The sequence below is a fragment of the Juglans microcarpa x Juglans regia genome, chromosome 5S (genome assembly GCF_004785595.1).
Source record: "Juglans microcarpa x Juglans regia isolate MS1-56 chromosome 5S, Jm3101_v1.0, whole genome shotgun sequence".
NCBI classification, from domain to species: Eukaryota; Viridiplantae; Streptophyta; class Magnoliopsida; order Fagales; family Juglandaceae; genus Juglans; species Juglans microcarpa x Juglans regia.
This window is the reverse complement of record NC_054603.1, coordinates 2,664,986-2,674,279: the sequence shown is the minus strand read 5'-3', so window position 1 is coordinate 2,674,279 and position 9,294 is coordinate 2,664,986. Positions and strand designations below refer to the sequence as shown.

At 32.5% G+C, this 9,294-nt stretch overlaps 1 pseudogene; it reads right to left on the bottom strand.

Moving 5' to 3' along the window:
- Positions 1 to 5,507, bottom strand: LOC121268381 (annotated as a pseudogene).
- Between the last annotated feature and the right edge of the window lie 3,787 nt (positions 5,508 to 9,294).

The following is a 9,294-nucleotide window of genomic DNA, read 5'->3' as shown; positions in this document are numbered from 1 at the left end:
TTTATTTCTTTAAAAAAAAAAAAAAAAAAACAGAAAGGTATTGCCAAATTGCAAATCGTCAAAGCTAAACACGAAACACAAAAGGAAAAAAAAAAATGTAACCTGCTCACTCTTCAAACAAAACCCCTACAACAGTCACTTTCTTTGTACATGGGAGGAACATAAGAATGATTTGCCTGAGACCAGCCTTGCCTTGTCGATTGATGCTTTTTTCGTAAAAGAACACACACCCGAAGAGGAAGAATAACGTGAAGTTATGTAAAAAGTTCATTTGATGATCAGGGCTCTATGAGCCCCATTGACCATAAGTCTTCTTTCGTGCTGCTTCTCTGAACAATCAACTACTTCTGTCCTATCACCAGAGAGCGAATGATATGCAGAAAACTGGAATCCCTGATGGTGTGGATAGCAGCTGTTGCCATTGGCATTGGAGTATGTTGGTTGTTGGTGCGTTTCCGGCACATGAATCCCTGTTACTTTCATATGATCATAGGATGAATGCATATTCCCGGAGAGGTTCGATTGTTCAGAGTGCAATGGGTTGAAAGTATACGAGGAAACAGCTCCGATGGCGCCTTTCTCAGGTGCAGTGTTAGCATCACTACCATTAGGCTTCTTTGTGTTCAGAAAACGGCCACCAGAACCTCTTGCCCTTCTCATTGCATGCAAGTGCCGAGACTCATGAAGATACGGCTGTAAAGCATGAAGCAATACACCTAATAAGCGGAAGTACCACTCACATTCTTGAAAATATAATGAACTCTCAGAGCCAAAAAGTCGGCAAAATCCTAAACTGCTCATATGGCCGCACCTATTCGATATCTTTATTCCAAGCTTAGAGCTTAGCAAGACCACCTCATTTCATGAAGATTACAACTTTTTATTAGCAATCTACCCATTACTTGGCACATATCTTTCCAAATTAAAGGCTGTCGTATATTTACTCATTGCAATAACCCATATTCTTTGGGAGTTAAACCTATCCTCATAGGACGCTGAATGTCATCATTCCACAGCAGTAAACCATCTTACAACCTTTTAGAATCTTGTCATACATTATCCTTAGCTTTCTAACTTCACATACATTCAACCATTATTCCATCTTTCACCATTTTTTAATTTCTCACACATTAGTTCTACATGTGACCCAAAACATGGAACAATATTCCCATGAAAAATTTCCAAGTAACAAAGAAATTGACTAGTCCATAAAAACAACTATAGATCTTGGTTCTGCAAACTTATCCATGAAACAAAGATGGCCCCGTGATTTTTTGCTAAGCATTACCAACTGCTACTTACATCTTCCAAGCTTAAATTAGTTGAGATAGTAACACCACTGAGTCAGATATGAAACTCTTCTACATGCATAGATTGCACACAATTATGTGGAGCAACTGTAAGAACAATATATTAATAAGCAACCAAAACGATGTATACAATGTAAATGTGATAATCCTAAGCATGCACGGGCACATACAGAAAAAGTACCTTCCTAAACTTTATTAGTTTCTTTTCCAGCTCAGCCTTAGCACGGGACTGTCTTCGCCTCAAAATTCCATGATATTGCTTGGCATTCACATAAACAGGTTCCTCAGCCATTTCAAGGGCAAGGCCATTCTAGTGGGCTGCCCTCCAAGACAATGAGAATGTACCTAAGTCAATATCCAATACTTGTTATCAGATCTCAGGCCAAATACATCCATTTTATGAACATAATCTGTTTACTGGGTACCCAACAGCTACAACACCTTAAGAGCCTAAATAAATTAGTGCTACATCAGGTAATGCATTTAGACAGCCAATGCCAATAGATCCTAACAAACCTAGAGTGAAGAGCTACTGAAAATCATGAGCAACAAAACTGATCTTTTGTTATGAACATAAATAAAATAATCTATGATGTCTGTAAAAAGTACGGCCTGAAGACTACTTCCTGATCTGATTGCACTCGTTGCATTGCCAGGAAAAAATTAGTACTTGACTCCTTCGAAAAAGTCATCTAGTGCAATTTGCTTGTATCTGTTGGATCTCACATAATGATGTCTCAAATATTCAAAGTGTGGATGCATATATCAAATAGATGTAACAGAGAAAAATGTTAACACAAATACCAGTCCTATGGGAAACAACTGAACTGCGAGAATATCTGACTAAGCCGTGTAAATAAAAGAGAGAAAATATAAAATATAAAACCAAGCAAGCTATCAATTCAAGGATGCAGGAGGCATGACAGTTTGCATACCAAAGCTTGAGATCCATAAGCAGGCATAACTCCCCCATAATATGGATTAGAAACCTGATACGATGCACATGCCTGCCGTTAAAGGGAAGAGCAAACTTTATTTTCGAAATCAAAATGTTAAATCACGCCAAAAGGTTTTTAATATCAGAGTATGGAAGACCATAATCTCTGGTCAAGAAACTACAGAGGTACACAATCAAATAAGCAATCGGGTAAGCATATGCACAGATGCTCACGAGGGAGGGAAGGAGAGGAAGGGGACGAGGGAGGGAGGGAATTTACAATTGAGTGGTTGAGAAGTTCTAGCTCTGTCGGTGGAGTGAGGTATTGACCCATTGCTTCAGGCTTACTGGATGCAGCATTCTGCTGTTCTTGATCACATTTTCCATCTGCACATTAAAGGAAAATCTTCATGATCACAATTAAAAGAAGATCAACTATTTTATCAGGTAGGGAAAAATATTATGGTTCAGAATGTTCAAAGAAAAAGTTTATCATATGGGTAAGTTATGATTTACAGTTCAATATGTTAGGAAATCAAGAAACAGCATACCCATAAACCGAGTGCTGAGGATATAAGGCATAAAGATTGATGCATATCACACTAGGAAAGAGTGGATAATGCATGAACTTATTTGTGGGTGGCACTGATTAAGGATAAATTATAGATCCCTATTAGTTGGGATCAAAGCTTAATTGAGTTTAAGTTGAGGGTAAACAAAATGCACCACCATGTAAATGGACCCTAATGTTTGGACTGAAGTTTATAAAACATCGTGAAAATATATAGGAGGTTCCGTTAAAGAAATATTAAAAGGCAGCAAACAGAGCACAAAAACATCATAAGCCATAATCATAATGAGCTAGAATCCTAAAAGGAAAGGAAATCAGATGAGGAATAAATAAGCTTCCATGGCATACATGAATTGAGACTACAATGAAGCAATTTACACAACCAGATATCACAACTGCTTGGGTAAATATTTCGAGGTTTCAATCGACATGTATGTAGCCATGATTTATGACATGCCTTCTTCAGCATTATTTCTTTTGGTGTTCCTTCAATCCAAACCAACTTGATTGGAGATATATCAACAGATGTACTTCGTGTATGTAAATATTAAACTAACCCTTAACAACAAGCTATTGTATGCAAATAGTTAATCAAATATTGTTTTGACTCTCTAAACCTCATGGCAAGATTTACTATGTGATGTTCACTCGCAATCTCTTCTCACTTCGAAATGTGGTAAGCCAATCGACTGAATACCACATTGACAAATTTCATGCTCAAAAATCTCATTAAGCTGGCATTACAATAGCATTCCTACACAATAGGTATCATGCATTGAAAGAGCTATTCCTCAGTGTTGGTCCTGCAAAAGCAAGGTCCTGTGCGTAGAGGTCTCATACACTACCATAAATAATATACCTGCTTGTGATACAAGAGTAATTTCTATTTTTTTGTTGACATCATTTCCCTCATCCAGTCCATCCTCAACTTGTAATTTTCTGGTTTTGGACGCTAAACTATCATTTGAATTTTTGGATGGAGATAAACTTGCTGTGGTTTCTCCCAAGAAATCTGCCGAAATGGGACCCTGCCCAATACCACGCCACCAAGGTTGAAAGCAGACTGTGTTTTGATGGTTTGTGCCATCCTGTTTTTGATGCATGGTCCCTAGTCCACTCCTGAAATAATGATCTCCCAATATGCTGCTTCCCAATGTAAACAAGAGAAACTCAGAGTCAACCAATGCCTATTTCATTAGAATTATATGCAAAGAGGAAACATAAACGTACAAGTACACACTCATAGGATTTTCTTACATCCACATGCACATAGAGTTGATGAAGGACAATAAAAGACAAGGAAGTTATGGACATTCAACCACATGACTGGATTAAATATTGATGGTTAAATTTATATATCCCACCAGCTTAAGTTTTTATTATTCAATTGACACAATACAGAGATTGGAAAAAGAGAAGGTAGAAAAGGAAAAAAAAAAAAAAATTAAAGACATAACGCCCCTGAGTTCTCTCAGAAATGCCGCTCAAGAATTCTGCACAAGCGCTAGTTGTTCCTTAAAAAAAAAAAAAAAAAAAAAAAAAAAAAAAAAAAAAAAAAAAAAAAAAAAAAAAAAAAAAAACACAAACACACACACACAGGGCATATAATACCCGTAAAATCTTTTTTTTATCTTTTGCTGAATATGTAAAACAGCAACGGATTTAAACCATTGAATTCTTTTCCAAAAATATTATCTCCCATCTTACGGCCAAAGAAATTCCAAGCCGATTATTGTCAAACTTGTAGTACTCGATCAAATACTTCTGCATGTTTTTTAGAGAGAGAAAAACAAAGGAATCTTACGAAACACATGAATCTTAACAAATGAATGGATCTCAATGGTTCAAAGCCGATTTATGTTCAAAATTGTGGTACTCGCTCAAATATTTCCCCCATGCATGTTTTTTTGTTAAAAAAAAAAGGGTAATCTTACTAAACACACGAATCTTAACAAACGTAACCAAAATTAGATCAAGCTAAAACAACACCAAAAAAATAGAAAAACAAACACCAACTCACCACCAATATCATCAGACAAAAATACACGCGCCTATACAAACAAACGCATGCATGCACATATTCCATACGATAAAACTCTCTCTCTTTTCCGCATAAATGACACAACATAATTATCCTAGATTTAATGACAGATCTTTAAGCTTTGAAACCACACTTGAATATAGCCAAAGTCAAAACGAAAACTGAAAAAAATTAAAAGTATGGAAGGAAAAAAAAAAAAACCAAAACAGAGAGGAGAGCATGATGTATAGAAATAAAAAGCGAAAATCTGTAGTCATAAACATAAAAACTTAAAAAGCGAAGCTCCAAACATAAAAAATGTCCAAAACAAGAAGAAAATCTGTATTCATCCAAAAACGAGATTGAAAAACGATTGTATATATCGACAGCACGAAAAACGCATGCATACATATATACATACATATATACATACATAGGAGCAAGCGTGGGAACGCTTACTGTAAAGGTTGAGAGGGGGACTGGAACCCTATAAATTCTTTATTGGAGACAGCAGAGGGAGAATCGATTTGCCTGTGATAATCAAGAACGAGACCAGTGTTCTAGTAAATAATATAGCTACGCTGATTGCAGAGCTCTCTCTTTAAAGATAAATGGAAATTATGTTAAGGGTAAACGTCGTTTTATTTATTTTTTAAATATATTGGGAGGCACATAATCCCCGCGAGTTAACTGACGGAGTGAGTCTTGTCATCTTCCGTATGGACTCCGATGCCCTCCCTCGTTAATTGATCATTTCATATTTTATGCTAGATATTCATGGTTATAGATTACCTAAGCCCTGTTTAATATTTTATAAAAAAATTTGAATAGATATAAGATTTATATGAAATATAATACTAATTTTTTAATAATAAATCATATTATTTTTAAAAGAATTATCCTATCTTTATGCATATACGACTCTATTTAATATTATTCTTATATTAAAAACAGACACGGAAGGACACTAAACATTTGATTAATGATTTTATTGGTACTAATATCGGAGGCATCTGAGTTTATTGACATTGGGCATGTGCAGACAGCCGATGTGACGCCGCAACGTGTCCGATCCATATTTAGAAACAACGACCCGTGGGCCCCTCGCGGAGCGGACCTCCGGGCCACGTGGTCCTCAACTGACCAAGTCCACGCCACAGTAGGCAAGAGACAACGACGCGATAACGGTGCTGCGCCGTTAGGCTGTCTCGGCGTTAGGTAGCAGCAGTGGTCTTGGACCGGGTGAGAGACGACAGCGCACGGATCTCGTGACGGGGACCGTCAAATATCGCGCAACAACAAGAGGGAGTAAATTATAATGCCGCCGTGGGAGCCACTGGAGATATTACACGTGGGCGGCTTCGGAAGCCTTGGGAAGTTAAGCGGACAGCAAATATGGAAGAGTGATAGACATAAGTGGAAAAAAAAGCGAACAATGCTGCTCTACCGACAGTTGGGTCCGGATTCGGTCCGTACGCTTTTTTTGAAAAAAAAAAAAAAAAAAATTTGGATGATGCTGTGATTTATTTTTTAAAAAAAAAATTAAAAGTATAAAAAATAATAAATATATATATTAAAAAAAAAAACTTTTTTGTCTTTATCGAACCGTCTCGTATAGGTGTACTCAAAAGAAAGAAGATGGACCATTGAGACCTGCAGTGCACATGCGACTGCAGAGTACGTACAACATAGAACTATATTAAAGAATCAAAAATTTGATCCTTAATTACTTTTATGTATTTTTTATATTTTATTAATTTGATTAACTGCATATTTTTTTAATATAAAATAATTATTTTAATCAATCATATTAATAAAATATATAAAAAATACATAAAAATAATTGTATATAGCAAGACTGAACTAAAATAAGCACTAATGTTGTTGGGCCCGACTCAAAAATTGAACTTTTACGTCTTAGTCCTTGTTTAGATAATAAATTATCTTAATTCATTTAATTTTATTTTATTTAATTATTATAATTTTTCTAAAATTTTAAATAAAATATGATAAATAACTCAATGTTTAAAAATTTTAAAATAAAATAAAAAATAAAAATTTATAATATAATAAGATTTTATTTAACTTCAAACTCTAATCTTATCCAATTATCTGAACCTCTCCTTAATATTAACAACAATTTGATTCAATGTCATCCGTATCTTATGATTCTTATCTAGAAACTTAGAAAGGCAACTGGTGGGAGTCCAATCATTTTTCCTATTGTTACGTGAAAGAAAAAAAATAAAAAAAAGGTAATGCTAGGCTGCCAACAGTGACTGTTGGGAGTGCCACTAGACAAAATTTATAATTTTTTTTTTTATATTTTTTAACATCTTTAAATATTTTTAAAAAATAAAAAAAAATATCAATATACTAATAGTCATTTTCTTAATCAATAAATAATAAAATTAAAATTAAAATTAAATACATGAACGGTCAAAATGATTAGACAAATTAAGAGGATAAAATAGCATTATTAAAAAAAAAAAACTCAAATTTTGGATAAAGTAACTGTTTTTTTGCAGAACTGTTCATACCTAATAACATAATACAAATAATTCAATATACTTTTTTCCATCGGCTTTAGACATATTGTATCAGAGTAAGAGGTTTAAGTTCAAACTTTACATCTATATTCTAATTTATTTAATTAAATATTCTACGTATTTAATTTATTAATTAAAAGAGAGTCTGACTCACACATAAATGGTATTAAGAATATAATATAAATAAGTAAATATATTTATTTCTATCAATTTAAACTTTAGAGATAAGTGATTAATGTAAAATATCTTCAAAAGTAATGTCATTGTTTATTTTGGACTTTAAGTAATGCGATAAATGCTTTTTATGTTAAAAACTTGTAATGATTTTGCATTTGAAGTGACCCCGATAAGTGATGATGCAATTTAAATGATTTTCTTCATTTAAATCATATAAATCGATGTAGTTGAGATGACAAGTTCACGGTAAATAGTAATATTACTAATATAATATACATTCGAGAATTAAAAAAAAAAAAAAAAAAAGTCATAATGTAAGAAACATGGTCATATCTTGTATACATGTATATAGTACTTGACATGCAAAATCAGAGAATTATCATCTATAGACTACTACCAATTCACAGGAGCCAAGTGTGCGAAGATGGGTTGGAAAGTACAAAAATTCATAATTCAATACCTTATCGCTTGTTGACGTTGTTGTGTGAAACAAATTTATCTGCGATTTTTTAATACTTTCATGTTGAAGTGATACGATAACTGTGTATATTAATTTTCTTAAAAAAAAAAAAATTGACCATAAAATATGTTTGCTTTTTACTGTGGAAAGAATAATATTAAGTATAAATTCTAAACAGACAAATCTTGTACAAACATTTTGTAAAAGTGTGAATCCCATTGAAAAAGAAAATATTTTTTACACTCTTTCATGATTTTTACAAAAGGATTATACGCATGCTTGAAACTTGTATAAATTATTTTGTTTTGAGATATAAGTATTAGAATAATAATAGGCTTACTATTCTATTACTACTTATTTACTACTCAATTTGTATTTGATTTTTTTAATTTTTTATTTTACTTAATGATTAAGGAATTGACTATTAATAAATTTATATATTTTTTTAATTTTTTCTTAGTGTTTAAGGATGTTAAAAAAATGATAAAAAAATAAAAAAAGTCTTGAAATATACTTCGATAGTAGATAGGTAGTAATAGTGTAGTAACCCTATCGCCACCCATATAATAAATAATTTAACTTTTTTAAATCTCAAAACAATATTCTTAAGTTCTCATATAAAATATAATAAATAATTCAATTTTTATTTTATTATTCACAAACTATCTTAACCCATTTTAACTCATCTCTGAATCCAAACCACTCTAAAAAATAATTAGTAATTTCTCTAAAAAAATATTTTTATTCTTTTAAATTTATTAATAAAAGAGAATCTACAGTGTTTTCTCCAAATTTTGTTTTTCCATTTTATCCATCTTTATTCTTGCTTTTCCCTTTTTATACTTATGATTGCTTTTCTTCTATTTGAAAATTTACATTTTATCCTTTTAATTTATTGATAGATTTACATATTTGACCTTGTTTATGTTGTGTAACCGTGGATGAACAGTAATTTTCTCCAATTTTTGTTTTCAATGTTATCCCTCTGCATTTATCATTTTCCCGTTTTGTCCTTACTATTGGTTTTTTTTCTTCGTAAAATTACGTCTTTGTCCTTATTTAATTACTTTTTGACCGAGTTTATCTTTTGAAGACGAAATTGTGTTTGCTTTTTTATGCTAGAGTATGTTGGTGTGATGGATTGTCAGCATAAGTATCAGCATTGGATTGCTATCCTTTTTTAAATTTTGGTTAATATGTAATTTTTTTAATTTTAACTATTTGTTCAAAATTTAAAGTCTATATTAAATTAGTCATCACACTCTCTATA